Below are 19110 nucleotides of genomic sequence, written 5' to 3' on the forward strand. Positions count from 1 at the left end.
ACTGTAAGCTCTCCTTCCAGACTCATATTAAACATCTCCAATCCAAAATTAAATCTAGAATCGGCTTCATATTTCGCAACAAAGCCTCCTTCACTCACACCACGCCAAACATACCGTAAAACGTAAAACTATCCTACCGATCCTCGATTTCGGCGAAGTCATTTACAAAATAGCTTCCAACACTCTACTCAGCAAACTGGATGCTGTCTATCACAGTGCCATCCATTTTGTTACCAAAGCCCCTTATACCACCCACCACTGCGACCTGTATGCTCTAGTCGGCTGGCCCTCGCTACATATTCGTCGCCAGACCCACTGGCTCCAGGTCATCTATAAGTCTATGCTAGGTAAAGCTCCGCCTTATCTCAGCTCACTGGTCACGATAACAACACCCACCCGTAACACGCGCTCCAGCAGGTATATCTCACTGGTATATCTCACTATATCTCATCCCCAAAGCCAACACCTCCTTTGGCCGCCTTTCCTTCCAGTTCTCTGCTGCAAATGACTGGAACGAATTGCAAAAATCATTGAAGCTGGAGACTTATATTTCCCTCACTAACTTTAAACATAAGCTATCTGAGCAGCTGCAGCTGTACATAGCCCATCTGCAAATAGCCCACCAAACCTACCTACCTCATCCCCATATTGTTTTTACTTACTTTCTGCTCTTTTGCATACCAGTATTTCTACTTGCACATCATGATCTGCACATCTATCACTACAGTGTTAATTTTCTAAATTGTAATTACTCCGCTACTATGGCCTATTTATTGCCTTACCTCCTCACACAATTTGCACACACTGTATATAGACTTTCTTTTATTTCTATTGTGTTGACTGTACGCTTGTTTATTCCATGTGTAACTCTGTGTTGTTGTTTGTGTCGCACTGCTTTGCTTTATCTTGGCCAGGTCGCAGTTGTAAATGACAACTTGTTCTCAACTAGCCTACCTGGTTAAATAAAAGGTCAAATAGAAAATACAAATAAATGTTTTTTTTTTTCTGACTTTAGAAGAGGTTCTTATTCTCAAACACCCCCTTTACCTCACTTGGTCTTCTCATTACCAAAACGGCTAAAAAGTTCAAATAGGGAAAAAGTCCGAACCATTACCTTACCAACATTAAGGCATAAATGGGCTTTAGTGATGTGGTCAATTGTTTGTTGACTCATAACGGCCCTCCTATTATTTGCAGATTGAGCTTGGGCCTCATGGCACGAAATACACATTTATCATTACCACATCATTTTTTAGGTCCGTTTCGTTAATGAGAACCTTAATTTCGGTAAAGATACTAAGCTAATTGTAATGTACAGTCAATGGGTGTGCTGTGCTGGTAACTTTATTTACTTACTAGGACCACTTCTTAAACCTATTGTATAGATATTTTTGTAAAACAACAGTTATTTGATTAAGTAGAGTTTGTTATGAAAAATGGGGTGTATAAAACCCAATGTAATTTACTTTAAGCCACAATGGGCTGGATATCCCCCATTTCGACATGTGTATCTGTTTTCACACTTGTTTGATATTCCAAAACAGTTTTTAGTCCATATCTCACGTATGTAGATACTTTATAGGCATATTGTGTTATGCTGTTTGCCCATAGGATTCCATTCAATCCATAAATATACCTAAAATACCTTTCAACCACAAATATCCACATCCTAATAAACCAATATTACCTGTAATTACCTTGGATAAAAATATACAGTGCCTTGCGAAAGTATTCGGCCCCCTTGAACATTGCGACCTTTTGCCACAAACATAAAGATATAAAACTGCATTTTTTTGTGAAGAATCAACAAGTGGGGCACAATCATGAAGTGGAACGACATTTATTGGATATTTCAAACTTTTTTAACAAATCAAAAACTGAAAAATTGGGCGTGCAAAATTATTCAGCCCCCTTAAGTTAATACTTTGTAGCGCCACCTTTTGCTGCGATTACAGCTGTAAGTCGCTTGGGGTATGTCTCTATCAGTTTTAAAGCAAAAAAATACAGTTTTATATCTTTATGTTTGAAGCCTGAAATGTGGCAAAAGGTCGCAAAGTTCAAGGGGGCCGAATACTTTTGCAAGGCACTGTATTTATTAAGTCACTTTATTAAGGTTTAAATCCACTTTTGGATGCAGTAACTTTACTTATACTGTATTTTTGTAAATTGCATTAAAATCTGTGATTTTAAACAGAACCAAAATGTACGGTTCAAATAAGGAAATGAGTCAATTGAAATAGTCATTAGGCCCTAATCTCTGGATATCACATGACTGGGAATACAGACACGCATCTGTTGGTTAAAGACACCAATACAAAAAAAGTAGGGTCGTGGATCAGAAAACCACTCAGTATCTGGTGTGACCACCATTTGCCCCATGCAGGGCGATACCTCTCCTTCACATAGTGTTGATTAGGCGGTTGATTGTGGCCTGTGAAATGTTGTCCCACTCCTCTTCAATGGCTGTGCAAAGTTGCTGGATAAAACATGCTCAATGTCTGGTTACATGTCTGGTGAGTATACAGGCCATGGAAGAACTTGGACATTTTCAGCTTCCAGGAAATGTGTACAGATTCTTCCGACATGGGGCTGTGCATTATAATGCTGAAACATGAGGTGATGGCGGCAGATGAATGGCACGACAACGGGCCTCGGGATCTCATCACCATATCTCTGTGCATTCAAATTGTCATTGATAAAATGCAATTGTGTTCGTTGTCAATAGCTTATACCTGGCCATACCATAACCCCACCACCACGGGGCACTCTGTTCACAATGTTGACATCAGCAAACCACTCACCCACACGACACCATACATGCTGTCTGCCATCTGCCCGGTACAGTTGAAACCGGGATTCATCCGTGAAGAGCCCCCTTCTCTAGCATGCCAGTGGCCATCAACGGTAAGCATTTGCCCACTGAAGTAGGTTACGACGCCAAACTGCAGTCAGGTTATGACCCTGGTGAGGATGACGAGTACGTACATGAGCTTCCCTGAGACAGTTTCTGACAGTTTGTGCAGAAATTCTGTGCAAACACATTTTTATCAGTTGGCCCGGGTGGCTGGTCTCAGACGATCCCACAGGTGAAGAAGTCGGATGTGGAGGTCCTGGGCTGGCGTGGTTACGCGTGGTCTGCGGTTATGAGGGCGGTTGGATGTACAACCAAATTCTATAAAACGACGGAGGAGGCTTATGGTAGAGAAATTAACATTAAATTCTCTGGCAACAGATCTGATGGACATCCCTGCAGTCAGCATGCCAATTGCATGCGCCCTCAAAACTTGACACATCTGTGGCATTGTATTGTGTCACAGAACTGCACATTTTAGGAGTGGCCTTTTTTTGTCCCTAGCACAATGTGCACCTGTGTAATGATCATGCTATTTAATCAGCTTCTTGATATGTCACACCTGTCAGGTCGATAGATTACATTGGCAAAGGAGAAGTGCTCACTAACAGGGATGTAAAGAAATTTGTGCACAAAATTTGAGAGAAATAAGCTTTTTGTGCATATTAAAAATTTCTGGGATCTTTTATTTCAGCTCATGAAACATGGGACCAACACTTTACATGTTGCGTTTATATTTTTGTTCAGTGTATTTCACCTCCAAGTCATCTAATTTGCTAGGTCATTAAAAGCTCAAATGTGTCACAGTCTCTGTGGTCATATAGCTATCAGAGATGGTCCCCAATTTAGGGAATCTCCGATGCTATAAATGCTTTTGGTTTTACTACAGTCTATGGCAGTGTTTTTTGTACTTGCAGTCCACCCAACTGAAAAGTGCACATCCACTTCCATAACATTTGTTCTAGGCTACCAGCATGTAAGATAAGCATTCACAATAACACAGGATACCCTTACAAAACTGCAGTACAATGAAATAATGGTTGTTTTATTAATGATATCTGGATTTCTTGCTGTGTGTGTTGGCTTCTAATAGTAATATTTTGTCGTGTTAGCTAATTGCACTGTTTATTGTGCTGCACATTTTCTTCTGTTCCACTAAATGATGTTTTGATGTTCTATAATGACTTTTTTCAGAATTTAACAAATATTACATAGGCCTGCCTATGTATTTTATTTCAATAGCCTACTACAATCTACCAGGATTTACAAAACTACATTTTTAATCGCATTTATTTCCATCAATAATTATTCCAAAGTTATTGCACCTGAATTTGACCCTGAAAATATGACAATTATATTTCTCCTTAAAGCTTTTAATAAATTAACATAATGCATGCAGTAATTGGACTTTAATTTCAGTACCTAAATAAGGAGGTAGGCATATCAGTTCCAGCTAAAGCAATTAAATATTTTTTTTCACTAACCCGTATAGTAGTTGGCGGAAGTACACCAATAGGTGTAGTCTGCCATAAAACCTTAAAGATAACGGAGCTAAAACTTGAATTGGAATCTGTGTCTCACGCGCAGCAAAATATCTCTGCGCTCAGGCAGCCTGCTTGAGAGCAGCCGTCAACATTCCATATGGCAGTTGGGCCAGGGCGCCCGCTAAGCTACACAACAACACAGCTGGAAAACCACAACAGGTTCTCGAAATTTACACAAGAAACTTATATAAAAGATTTGACTGCTAAGTGTTCTCTGTTCTCCTGCATTCTTGTTACACTTTTGCAAGTAAAGCAGCAGTGTGTTGGGGAGAAGAACATCAAGGAATGATTTGAGCTAGCTACTGTAGTGATTTATTTGAATGATAGTAACTGTGTGTCAGTGGAGGCTCCTCAAAGGAGGAAGAGGAGGACCATCCTCAGTGCGTTTTATAAAAATAAAAATGGTTAAACATTTTAAAAGTTATCCTTTTTAGATAAAAAATATATTCACATCACCAAATAATTGATTAAAACACACTGTTGAAGGTCTACAGAAGCCTCAACAGCACTCTGTATGGTAGCGCCAGTGTAGCCGGAGGACAGCTAGCTTCCGTCCTCCTCTGGGTACATTGACTTCAATACATTCTCACCCCCTTCCATATACTTACACAGTAATAATGACAAGTTCCTGAGGACGTCCTCCAACCTATCAAAACTCATGCAGCATGAACTGACATGTTGCCCACCCAATCAAAGAATCAGAGAATGAATCTAGTACTGAAAGCATAAGCTACAGCTAGCTAGCACTGCAATGCATAAAATGTGGTGAGTGCTTGAGCCATAGAGAAAGACAATACTTGAACAGGTTTGAACAAATTCATTTCTTCCAAAATTAAGAAGCAAGCAGGTTTTTTTCCCAGAAAAGCTGATAGCTAGTTTAGCTTACTCAAACACCCTGCTCAAACAGAGGGGTGATGTGTTAGCTAGCTGGCTATGACTATCCAACACAACACAATTTATTGCCACCAGGGCCCGACAGTGTAAGTGCTAAACTACTTACTGATTGCACACTAACTTTACTGCATGATTGTAGCGGGTTTACTAATGTGTTAGTTCTATTAGCCATGTTGACTATGATGTTACTTTAGCTAATATGGTGACAACGATGTAGGCTGTGTGTAGCAGTTACGATAGGGTTTGGCTTGGAAAGGTTTTTTCGCCTGGTCACATACAGCTGATGTGTTGTACATTGAAGTCCACTGTCTGTCACCTCAAATTTCTCTCTCGTCCTGTGTGCACCCACGTTGTAAACTTTCATTCGTAGGCTAGATTGTAGCAACATCATGACGGGTACAGGGAAAATGAGAGAATCATGTAGTAGCCTAAACCTAACGCTGTTACATTTAACTGGGTGAATGGAATATCAATGACAGTCATCCAATATGCTGTAATAGAAATAAGGCCATGCTGATGAAAAGTAAAAATCGTCCTCCCTCATCTTTAATGGCACCGACAGCCACTGGTGTGCGTGTGTCCTCTACGTGTGAGTGAGTGAGTGAGTGAGTGAGTGAGTGAGTGAGTGAGTGAGTGAGTGAGTGAGTGAGTGAGTGAGTGAGTGAGTGAGTGAGTGAGTGATGATCACAATAAGTTTAGAAAAAACATTGTCATGTCAACATTGTCATGCTAACTATGTGTGTATCTGTGTGAGAGGAAGGAGAGATGATTATGATCACAATAATAAAAAAGATTGTCATCGTGTGTGTGTGTGTGTGTGTGTGTGTGTGTGTGTGTGTGTGTGTGAAAGAGAGAGTACATGAATACACAGAACATTGATTGTTTGTGTTGCGTAAGAACGTAAACTAGGATAATTCTTGAAACTTCTACCCCCAATATGGATGTGAAGATTTTCTTGATTCATTAGAGATCCTTGTATTTTTGGATATTTTATATTTGAGAATAACATACATTTTGCCAATACCTGCTCCCCATCAACACGCATTCTAATGTTACACCGATCAACTGCCTTTGTCAATTCTTTATTCTCTGTTTTTGCAGGAATCTTCTAGCTTGGATGGAAGGATGGAGGAGGGAATAAAGGGAATGAGTACAGAAGTTATCCAGCCTGCAGACTAAGAAATGTAAATAGCCTATGCTTGGCTGTCTATGCCTCTCCGTCTGTCTGCCTGACTGCTGAAGAAACTTTTTGGAACCCTTTTTTTCGAAGAGTGTAGTGTAAGTAGATCCAATCGAAATAGCACCGCTTCTAATAATATAACATTGTAAAGCAAATCAAATCCAATTTTAACTCGCCTTTTTTCCCCCCAGGTGCAAAACCCTTGTGTCCTGATTTAACAGACACCTCCCTTGGTGAGCAATGTTCTCTCTAAACTGTTGCCCGGAGACTGTCGGGAGCGCAGAAGAAATATCAGCCAACAGAGAGAAGCACGAGATTGAACTTCACTCAAATTCCTAGAGTTTTCCTCGTTAATTAACACCATCAATGTTTTCTGTTACTGTGGCTATTGTAATCGAATCAAAGCAATATTAGCAACTTTCAATGCAACATGCTAAAACAAAACAAACTATTTAAGAGATGTTGTTGTAGGCAAAACGCATTGGAGCAGGATTCTATTGGGCAGGACTCAGCCTGTACTATACACAGACCAGTGCGGCATAACCAATCAGAGCTGCAGTAGACCTATATGCAAATAGACAATTGCCATATGGATCTGTGGTGTTTACTTTAATCTGAACTGTGTTGACAGCTGTGGTCTGAGTAGATTATCTTTATCTTGTTTTGAGATCAAAGCATGAGCTGCATGTAGCCATGTGTCCACATTTTGTTCATAATTTGTAGTCAGCAATGGGGGTGTGATTGCTTCCTACAATCATCAAGTTTGCGGACGACACAACAGCGGTAGGCTTGATTACCAACAACGACGAGACGGCCTACAGGGAGGAGGTGAGGGCCCTCGGAGTGTGGTGTCAGGAAAATAACCTCACACTCAACGTCAACAAAACTAAGGAGATGATTGTGGACTTCAGGAAACAGCAGAGGGAACACCCCCCTATCCACATCGATGGAACAGTAGTGGAGAGGGTAGCATGTTTTAAGTTCCTCGGCATACACATCACAGACAAACTGAATTGGTCCACTCACACTGACAGCGTCGTGAAGAAGGCGCAGCAGCGCCTCTTCAACCTCAGGAGGCTGAAGAAATTCGGCTTGTCACCAAAAGCACTCACAAACTTCTACAGATGCACAATCGAGAGCATCCTGGCGGGCTGTATCACCGCCTGGTAAGGCAACTGCTCCGCCCTCAACCGTAAGGCTCTCCAGAGGGTAGTGAGGTCTGCACAACGCATCACCGGGGGAAAACTACCTGCCCTCCAGGACACCTACACCACCCGATGTTACAGGAAGGCCATAAAGATCATCAAGGACATCAACCACCCGAACCACTGCCTGTTCACCCCGCTATCATCCAGAAGGCGAGGTCAGTACAGGTGCATCAAAGCTGGGACTGAGAGACTGAAAAACAGCTTCTATCTCAAGGCTATCAGACTGTTAAACAGCCACCATTGAGTGGCTGCTGCCAACACACTGTCATTGACACTGACCCAACTCCAGCCACTTTAATAATGGGAATTGATGGGAAATGATGTAAATATATCACTAGCCACTTTAAACAATGCTACCTTATATAATGTTACTTACCCTACATTATTCATCTCATATGCATACGTATATACTGTACTCTACATCATCGACTGCATCCTTATGTAATACATGTATCACTAGCCACTTTAACTATGCCACTTTGTTTACTTTGTCTACATACTCATCTCATATGTATATACTGTACTCGATACCATCTACTGTATGCTGCTCTGTACCATCACTCACTCATATATCCTTATGTACATATTCTTTATCCCCTTACACTGTGTACAAGACAGTAGTTTTAGAATTGTTAGTTAGATTACTTGTTGGTTATCACTGCATTGTCGGAACTAGAAGCACAAGCATTTCGCTACACTTGCATTAACATCTGCTAACCATGTGTATGTGACAAATACATTTGATTTGATTTGATTTTTACAAGATCTCAAAATGTGTGCATTTCTAGACATCTTTGAAAGGCAGGTCAGGTAAAGAGCTTTTTTTGTCTTAAAGGGGCAGTGTTGTATTTTGAGACAGGCTTGAATAAGATAAGTAGCCAATATGCAGAGGGTAGCATAATTTGTCTGATTCTTTGTAATAATGGTATGGGAATAATGATGCATTTTATTTTGTAAATTGTTTTCTTGCATCAAACAACAACATTTTCAGTTACCTCCTTGTCTGAAGGACAAGTGGATAAACAGGTTAATGTCTAGCCCTGCATGTTTTTTTCTCCAAAAGTCTCATAATTTAGAACACCACACATTGGCTGCTACTGTAGGCTGAATGTTAAAATGTTAAAATGTTATGGGTTGCATTTTCTTTATTGTTTTTGATGATAGACCACTCTGTTAGAAGAAAAAGAAACGCACACCTATTAAGACGAGGTGCTGGCTAGCGGAGTAGAAACTTGAAAATAAAAGAGAGCCGCACACTCTTGGAGCTCAGGGTATAATATACCCTGATGAAGACAGCTTGGCTGTCGAAATGTTGGTATTAAATTTTTGCATCTGAGCTCCAAGAGTGTGCGGCTCTCTTTTATTTTCAAGACCACTCTGTTAGGCCTACATTGTGATCAAATAGCCACTGTTGCCTATCTGGCCATTGTTAAAACTGTAGCTTAAAATGGGTACAGCCTCAGTGTTCACAGCAAAAGCACGCTGGAAGTTCATTCAAGTTTGCACTCAGCAGACCTGAAATTTGCTCAGTGCCAGATTTCTTTTTTAGGTAACATCGTTGGTGAGTCATGTACAGTTTCTCCAATTTCTCTCTGTCGCTCACTCAAACACGTGTGCAGTTGCAGAGAAGAGGACGAGATTTGCCAATTACACCCATTTCTAACACTATTTGTTGCATTAATGATATGACAGACATCCCTTTTGAACAATATAATATTTTATTGTCTTTACAATATACTTACATTTAACTTTCTTTTTTTAAGACTGCCAAGCTATCCTGAATTGGGGCACCTCTGTCCGGGACAATGTCCTCAGGATTAGGCAGCGGTGTGTTTATAAAAAGCGTATCATTACCTGTATTAAGATAAAGCAACACTTGACCATTTAGAGAGGAGTTAAACATTTTCATTATCCAACTACTGTCTCATTTTTATATCCTCTTCCTTCAAAATGTTTCAGATTCATGACCAATTCATTTATGTCCGACTTCAATATGTAGGGACCGAGGAGCAAACATGCCTTTGCTACCACTTTTAGTAGATTCTGACAGTTAAAATATATTTTACTGTGCGTTACTGTCGTGTCCTGCATGCCAACACTGTTTTTTTTTATGCTCACAGTAAGTGTCATGAAAAGCCAGAAAACTCAGGAGATTGATGTGTTGCGGGCCCTCTGGAAAGTCCCGAAATATGCCCCTGAGCCGTGTTGGTGAAGGAAGCAAAGTATGTATATAAGCAAGTTGCACTTTTTTAAAGACATCTCAAAGCTATAACTGCCACAAAATACTTTAACTAGTACCATGCAAATACTTCTAGCCAGCTGAGTCCACAAAGTTTCTTCAAGAATGTCCTTTCCTATTTTGCTTATAAAATCTCAAATGTATAAAGTTGTAATGCGCCGATTCTCTTCACTGCAGATCTGAGCCATCACACGACTCTTCAAGAAGGCCACGACGCTCCAGATCACCATCTGTGCTCAGGGGTCCTCGATGAGGATCTACCCCATCACACCACTCGTATTAATCATGAATCAAATAAAACAATGGGCCTTTATGTACTCACAGTATTTCTATGCATGTCATTTCTGTTGATGAATTATGAAACAATTACTGTACACAGATGTGTGAAATTGTGATGTAGATTTGTTTTTGCCATTGCTTGATACATTTTAAATGTAAAAAATATGTTGCAGATTAACTTCAATCGGTGACTATGGAAACAAATAGAAATGTAATGAACAATGTTTTTAATATCCAACTTTGTCCTCTGCAATACTTTTTACAGTAAACTCTTAGGGGGAAAAAGAGGAGCTGTCTAGAACCTAAAAGGGTTATTTGGCTTTCCCCATAGGAGAACCCGTTGAAGAATCCTGTTTGGCTCCTGGTAGAACCCTTTTGGTTTCAGGTACTGTAGAACCCTTTTGGTTTCAGGTAGAACCCTTTTGGTTTCAGGTACTGTAGAACCCTTTTGGTTTCAGGTAGAACCCTTTTGGGTTCTATGTAGGACCCTTTCCACAGAGGGTACTACATGGAAACCAAAAGGGTTCTATGTGGAACCAAAAAGGCTTCTCCCTAGAACTAAAAATGGTTATTCTATAGAGACAGCTGAAGAACCGTTTTGGAACCCTTTTATCTAAGAGTGTAGTAATAAGCTGTAGTCAGGTAGTCATTACCAGGTTATGATGAGGTCTTAACTATGACCAGTAGGGTACATAATATAGCACATAAAATAGTGGTAAGAATTAGGACCAGCTGGTCAGATAGAGATCACAAATATATCCAACTGGTGGTATGGCGGTCTGAAAAATACGTTAAAAAACGTCATTTTTCAACCAGTTTGCGACCAGAATAAGACATGACGTCTTTCAACCAGGATTTGCCCACTGGGTAGGCTCCTTAAGAGTACGTGGGCTAGCTGATGACATGCAAAGTGTGTATTCCCGTTATACGGATTTCCTCTGCATAATATTGATGTGTAGCCTATCTGCATTTCTCACTGGATCACCCAGCTACGTTTGCAGGTTGCGTCCTCAGATCCTGGGTGAAAATGTCGAGGGTTAATTGGATTTGTTTCAGCCCACATCTATGCGAAAGCTTCCGATTGCAGTGTAAAAATCTAACTCACATTCACAGCTACTGTTCACTGCACAACCGTAGCGTTCAACCCACTGACATTATAGGTTCAGCCCCAAAAGGAACATCATTAGAAATTACAGTGAAAGAGACGCAACTGTGCTGTCATTGCAAACGCGCACTCGAAACCAACTGCGTGTTTCATCACTCCAAAACAGGGGTCAATGCGAGCTACCAGGCTAAATATAGCAACGTAGTTATAACACATTATGCGACTGATACATCCACTATACTAATGGAAATTGTAAACATACGAAAACCAGGAGCATATTTAAACATCAAAAACCTATGCGGCGATCTACTGCACACTCCCCGGTATTTCTAGCCTAGATTACGAATGTGGGTCACCAGGCCTTTTGAAACAAGCTTGCATAGCTAAGAAAAAAATGCCTCGGTTTTACTCCTCTTCAATATAACTGTGTCTACACATAAACCTATGACAGGCGCGTTTCCAAATTAAGTGGATTTTGTCGGTTAAAAGGTCATTCTTACCTTGTCTGTTCACCGTTCATCTGGATTTCCCCGCTTCTTGTTTTGCTTTAGCTGGCCGCGTTGAGTTGAACTCATAGAGAATGATAGAGGCCTCTAGTGGCCAAAAGGCGGTATTAGCATGGGCAGAGCCATTGAGGACTTCCACCATTTTAATGTAGTCAACTGGGTGGCCGATACGTCCTGGTGGGGTTTCCACTAGTTACCATAGCCACAAGTCTAAATGGCTATATGGTTGAAATGAATTAAACAAACTTTTGCTTTTTGTTCTTCATTGTGGGGTTAGGATTGGGCATAAGGATAGCAGTGTGGTTAAGGTTAGGTTTAACATCTTATTATAAGAAGAAACATTTTAGAAATATGCAGGGTTTATGACTTGTGACTGTGGTAACTAGTGACGACCCTACTGTTGACCCTGTTGAAATCATGTCCAACTGGGTCATCAGGGGGGATCAGTCAATCGTAAATAAGAAAGTGTACTACTTCAAATGGAGATTGCCTCAATGGCGCCTCCCATTCTGTCACAGACGTTCTAATAGCACACGTACAACAATAAGTCCTCTATATATCTCTATGGTTGAACTGGATTTCAAATCAACAGCAGGGTCTACCTCGATCTCTTGACGCGCATGCGCAGTGTTTACCGAGCAATACATTTGACACGAACAAACTCGTATATAACCACGTGCCCATTCACAATTTTCATGCGAGTAAAGTCATAGGCAACTGCATACATTTTTTTTTAAATCACGACAGCTGTGATGGAAACGGGAAGTTTCGGTACAATTTTATAAATGCCGACAGATAGGCCTACTTTCTTCGTTCAATATTGTGCGATATTTTTGTATCTGTAAAATTAATGATGCTTGAAATGGCGGTGGAAACGCATTTATGCGCAGGTATTGATATAATAACTATCATATCGAAGTAAATTTGGACCACGAAGTGGTCCTCCCACCATATATGACTCACTGGAATCACGAGATTATATGTGGTCCTCCCACTACGATTGACTGGCGGGAATATGCGGATATTTTCTTTAACCGGATCTGAGAATATTAGTATGAAAATCAGTCGCCAATTGGATGGCAACCTAGCTCCTACCTCTAAAATATTGTAAGACGTTTGAAGTATGTTGCGATAAACATTCTAATTAATTGTATTTCACTCGAATAATAACACAATGCCTACAGCTCAACAACCATACATATATTTGTTGTTAAAACATTTTTTTTTTTGGGGGGGGGGTTTATGAAAGTAAATATGGTTAAATAGCTTTTAAAAATATATTCCAATATTTGTCATGTTTAATAGTTTATATTAGTGGTTCATTATCTGACTGAACTAAAAGGGTGACACCTCTATATAATGTATTGCTACTGAGACCTATTTCTCACAATAGCCTACAAACATTTGCGCCTTCAGTTATGTGAAAATTAGCTAACACAATCCTTTCGCTTTTCCTATTAGATGCTGTGAAGCGAACTTTATGTCGTGTATTTCATTCCAATAAACATGCAAGGTACTATTTTTGTTTCATAAGGATCTTTTTTTCTGTGGTCAGGTTTTTGGCTACTCGTGTTCTCTCTGAATTCTTGTTATACAACTGTTCAAAATCCTTGGCCTTCATGTGCCGCTCACTTCCTTGGCAGGGTGCCAATTAGGTCAAACTCACGAACCAATCAACCTTCATTGTGCACGCGGGAAAATAAATTCTTGACAGCTGATGTGTTGAATCACTGGTTTGTGTTCTTGAATGATAGGATTTATGTCATACAACCAAACAGCCATTTCAATTTCAGTCCCGTGCACCCCACCTTGGTTTCTACGGTTAAAAGCAAACGCAATTAAACGCGTTTTCTTTCCGTATTTAAATGTCCGGTATCCAACTGTGGCAGTGGCAGCAAGAAAACGTTCATGGTTGTAATATTTGTGTTGTGGAGAAATGACCAGGCAGGAGACGGGAGTACAGTTAGTTGTCGTTTAGTCAAAAACCCCTCGTGCTCTACAGTTCGCGGCATTCCAGTGCGCATGTGCATTTCCTATTAGGTGTAGTAACGTAAACACTGCCGTAATGCATTACTGCTTAGTAACAGCACAGTAACTAATATAAACAGATGTAGATCCCAGATACTACACTCCTCCCCCATAGTGTTTAACTCCCAGAGAACAAGGTAAATATGTTAGGTAACTACTAATGCAATATCTGAACAATGCATTCTTAAACATTTTTCAACTACTGGGTTGAAGCTGACTTTTCAGAGCCCAGCACAAATCCAGGGGATTATTCTGCCCCGAAGATGGAGTTTGTGTCCTAATAACTAACCCAGGTAATGTCCTTTTTCTTTCCTTTTATCTAGGACATATTAAAGTGTTTGTTTTACTGTCCGTTACCTCCTTAACCAGCTCAACTCACAGGTCAAGCTTTTGAGGTGCCCTTCGCTGTCGAATAGGATATCTCCGCTCCTCCTGGGCTTCCTGTGGTGGGCCAGGTTCGGGTGGAAGGTCAGGCTCTGTCTCTTCCGTACGTCCACAGTCAGGAGAATAGTCCTGGGGGTCGTTATTGTTCTTGTTCTCTTGGCATGTCTCTGCTGGGGCGTTGGACCGTAGCAGATGATCCACATGAACGTTGACCTGGCGATGACCAATTTGGACTTGGTAAGTCAAAGGTCCTCTGCGTTGCAAGATCACACCTGAGTTCCACAGGCGCTTGGGGTGTCTGAAATCACGTACCATCACCCTCTCTTCCTCTTTGAATTCTCTGACAGTCTTTGAGTGTCTGTCATGAGCTTTCTTCTCAATTTGAGCATAATTTTTCTCACTTGGTGACAGAGTCCGTGATGCAAATGCAATAGGGTGTTCTTCACCTGACGGTAGAACATGTGAGATGACGGCTCCTACTCCGTATGGAGATGCATCACACGCGAGTCTCATCTTCATCTCTGTGTTATAGTGGGCAAGCCACTTGCTCTTTAGCAGACGCTGTTTGCAAGTCTTGAATGCTTCTTCGCATTGTGGGGACCAATTCCACTTTGTATCGGCCTGCAGCAGTTGGTGAAGCAGATGCAACAATGTGGACAAGTTTGCCACAAACTTTCCGTAATAGTTCAGGAGCCCCAAAAATGACCTCAGCTCTGAGATATTTGTGGGTGCTGGAGCGTTTACGATTGCTTCCACCTTGCTGTTGGTTGGGTGCAGGCCTTGTGCATCAATCTTGTATCCGAGATACTCCACTGAGTCCTGGAGGAACTCACACTTGCTGCGTTTCATTCTCACTCCGTATTTCTCCAGTCTTGACATCACTTTGTCCAGCACTACAAGGTGCTCTCCAATGGTTGGTGCTGACACGAGGATGTCGTCCATGAAGCACACAACATGGTCTATACCGTCCAAGATCTGATCCATTGTTTGTTGGAATATCGCTGGAGCTGTCGAGATTCCATAGGCCAAGCGATTGAATCTGAATAGCCCCTTGTGTGTATTGATGGTCAGATACTGTTCTGACTCCGGATCCAGCTTCAGTTGCTGATAAGCGAATGCCAGGTCCAGCTTACTGAAAACCTTCCCACCAGCTAGAGTGGCAAACAGATCTTCAGCGTTTGGTAGTGGATATTCCTCTGGTAGTATGCAGCGATTTACTGTGACCTTGTAGTCACCGCACATTCTGACGGTCTTGTCTTTCTTTGGGACTACAACAATCGGAGCGCCCAGTCGCTCCTCGCTACTTTCGTTATTATGTTATTCTTCTGTAGGCGGTCCAGTTCCTTCTCTACTGCTTCCTTAAGAGCATAGGGAACTGGACGTGGTTTGTGAAAGATAGGCTTGGTTCCTTCTTGCACTCTGACTTTTGCTGTGAAGTCTTGTATTTCACCGTAGCCATCTTTGAAAAGTTCTTTGTGCTTCTCCAGCATGTTAGTGAGTGTAGCCTGACTCACTGGTTTGTCATTTCTCAGACTGAAGATTTCTCCCCAGTTCAACTTGATCTCTTGTAGCCAGTTTCTGCCTAGCAAGGCTGATTTTTCTCCTTTAACAATGACAAGCGGTAGCGTCCACTCCTTCCCCTCATACCGGACTGGTACCTGGATCTGCCCTAACACAGGAATAGTGTCACCAGTGTATGAAGAAAGGCGGATGGACGCGGGCTGAAGAGGGCACTCTTTCAGTTTTTCTTTGTAGAGTCTCTCTGGAACCAGGGATACAGACGCTCCGGTGTCCAGCTGCATTTTTACTGGTTTTCCCGCTAACTCCATGTTGAGATAGATTCCATCTTTTAGTTGTTGAGCTGTGTACACTGTGAACAGTTCCACTACTGTTTCAGTTGTACCTTCCTCTTCTTGTGCTGCGTCTGACACTTTGTGCGCTCTTGCTGTGCGTTCCGAGGCTTTACACACTCTCTGTAAATGTCCAACCTTTCCACAATTGTGGCACTTTTCCTTTTGGAATCGACATTCACTGTGCTGATGATTATCTCCCCCACATCTGTAGCAACTTGGCTTAGACCTTTGAGATGTGGGCTGCTTTGTTCTTGTGTAACCTTGAGGACGGGACTGAAAAAAGTGTGACTTTTGTGAGCTTTTTTCACCATGTGCATCACTGACCTTGTGAACACCTTTCTGACGTTCTGCATGTCCCGATAGCTCAATAGTATCCCTGTGGGCAAGCTCGAGTCCAAGTGCTATATCACAGGCTTTCTTAAAGGTCAGGTCCTTCTCTGACAGGAGCCTTCTGTGATATGCTTCACCTGTGAGACCACATACAAACTTGTCTCGGAGAGCATCATCAAGAAATCGTGCAAACTCACATGTACTTGCCAGCCTTTTCAAAGCAAGGATGTAGTCAGCCACGGTTTCCCTTGACTCTGGTGACGTTGGTAAAATCTGAAACGTTCTGCAATGAGAATTGGCTTAGGCTTGAAATACCTTGAAAGAGTTTCAGTCAGTTCTGCATAGTTCAACTCCACTGCTTTCATTGGTTCAATGAGACCTTTCAGCAATCCATACTCAGTTGGACCCAAAACACTGAGAAATACGTCTGCTTTCTTTCCATCTTTGATTTCATTTGCAGCCAGCCAACGCTCAAAACGCTCCAAATAGGAATCAAAATCCTCTTTTGTAGCCTCAAACTCTGGTACTCGACCAATGGTTGCCATTTTCACAGTTAATTGTTCAGTTTCCTTATATTCCTTAATTTTCTGAATATTCATCTACTTCTTCACTTCAGAAGTTTCTGCAATTACTTAATTCACTGCACTGATTTGTATTAATGTACACACGGTGTTACGTCCCTTCTTCCTTTTTTTCCCTTCCTTGACAATATTTCTCCACTGAGATCGCCTAATTTCAATGGGTTCAATGACAGTTTCTTTTATTTAACCACCAGAGGGCAGTGTCGCTATTCTGGACTCCAATAGTCTTGCTACTTGGCAGCTTCTGAATACTGTACTAGCAGTGCTAGCCTACTCTACTGGCGAAAGAAAATAAAAAATAACTGACGAATTACATACTTTTTTTGAGTGTCATTACTCACGCAACATTCTTCCCTTCAAGCAATGTCCGTTTATGTAGTTTAATCACCTCGTCGCCACTGTAATATTTGTGTTGTGGAGAAATGACCAGGCAGGAGACGGGAGTACAGTTAGTTGTCGTTTAGTCAAAAACCCCTCGTGCTCTACAGTTCGCGGCATTCCAGTGCGCATGTGCATTTCCTATTAGGGTGTAGTAACGTAACACTGCTGTAATGCATTACTGCTTAGTAACAGCACAGTAACTAATATAAACAGATGTAGATCCCAGATACTACAATGGTTATAAATGTATCCAGTCATGCAGCTAACGTTACACTTGTTTACTTCTCTCATCATATCGAGCCTACAGCTTTTGAAACTGTGTGGTCATCAACACCATGTGTCCAACCTTCCACAAAAAACACTGGACCTCATCAATATTTTTTATTTATTTGATTTAATATGGGTGGGTATAATTTGAGGAACATTCCTCAAATTATACCCACCCATTTAATATTTATTTAACACATATGCCCCTGTGTTACAGGATGTGGGAGCCATGGATCATCATGATCATATGACAGAAGAACAAGCAGAGGTAATTGTTTGATTTGTAATTTCATAAGTTTATTATTCTTCTACGATAGGCCTATCTCCTACAACACATTATCATTCCCATAATAGATTCACTGTATTTTCTCAAAAGATCATCACTGAAGATACAGAGGTGATGTGGCTGTCTCAGATCGTTGTTATGCATCATGACACCCCAATGTACGAGCCAGTGCCACCCTGGGCAAGGAGGCTTGCTGCTGTGAAGGAGATGGTGGCTGTACAGAAGATGCTCCTGTGGGAGGGCACAGCCATGAGTAGGGCGCAGAAGTAGAAGCTAGCCCTGGAGAATGATAAGTTTGCCATGAAAAAGCAAAAAAGACTTGATTATTAATATCCTAAAATAAATCTGGTTTGATATCATACAGACGTCTTCTTGTCATGTGAATCTCCTCCTTATTGAATGTAGGCCAGCATTGCATCTACCAGCGGCATTGTGGTCAGCAGCAACATCCTGATCAGGTACAGCTGGTGGAATGTCAGGTATATTGGGATGTGGCATCAGGAAGCACCAGTGACTCGGTCAATAAAGAAGTGGTCAGATGACACAGATGCTAAGTTACAGGACTGTTTTGCTAGCACAGACTGGAATATGTTCTGGGAATTTCCGATGGTATTGAGCAGTACACCACATCAGTCACTGGCTTCATCAATAAGTGCATCGATGACGTCGTCCCCACAGTGACCGTACGTACATACCCCAACCAGAAGCCATGGATTACATGGAACCTCCCCACTGAGCTAAAGGTTAGAGCTGCCGCTTTCAATGAGCGGGATTCTAACCCGGATGCTTATAAGAAATCCCGGTGTGCCCTAAAACGAACCATCAAACAGGCAGAGTCAATACACGATTAAGATTGAATCGTACTGCACCGGCTCTGACGCTCCTCGGGTGTGGCAGGGCTTGCAAACTATTATGGACTACAAAGGGAAGCACAGCTGCGAGCTGCCCAGTGACACAAGCGTACCAGACAAGCTAAATTACTTCGAGGCAAGTAACACTGAAGCATGCATGAGAGCATCAGCTTTTCCGAACGACTGTGGGATCACACTCTCTGTAGCCAATGTGAGTAAGACCTTTAAACAGGTCAACATTCACAGACAGATTATCTGGACATGTACTCTGAGCATGCTCTGACCAACTGGCAAGTGTCTTCACTGTCATTTTCAACCTGCCCCTAAATGAGTCTGTAATACC

At 41.5% G+C, this 19110-nt stretch overlaps 1 protein-coding gene across 3 annotated transcripts in view; it reads right to left on the minus strand.

Moving 5' to 3' along the window:
- The window catches only part of LOC115145135 (circadian locomoter output cycles protein kaput), a 66779-nt gene extending 54908 nt beyond the window's left edge, over positions 1-11871 (minus strand). For 2 of the 3 annotated variants that reach the window (XM_029686431.2, XM_029686432.2), the window contains exon 1: positions 11801-11871. The gene's annotated coding sequence lies outside the window, so the exon portion shown is untranslated. The remainder of the gene's footprint in view (positions 1-11800) is intronic. The other variant, XM_029686433.2, reaches the window with a different exon arrangement.
- Positions 11872-19110: the final 7239 nt, after the last annotated feature.

This window comes from Oncorhynchus nerka, linkage group LG17 (genome assembly GCF_034236695.1).
Source record: "Oncorhynchus nerka isolate Pitt River linkage group LG17, Oner_Uvic_2.0, whole genome shotgun sequence".
Lineage (NCBI taxonomy): Eukaryota > Metazoa > Chordata > Actinopteri > Salmoniformes > Salmonidae > Oncorhynchus > Oncorhynchus nerka.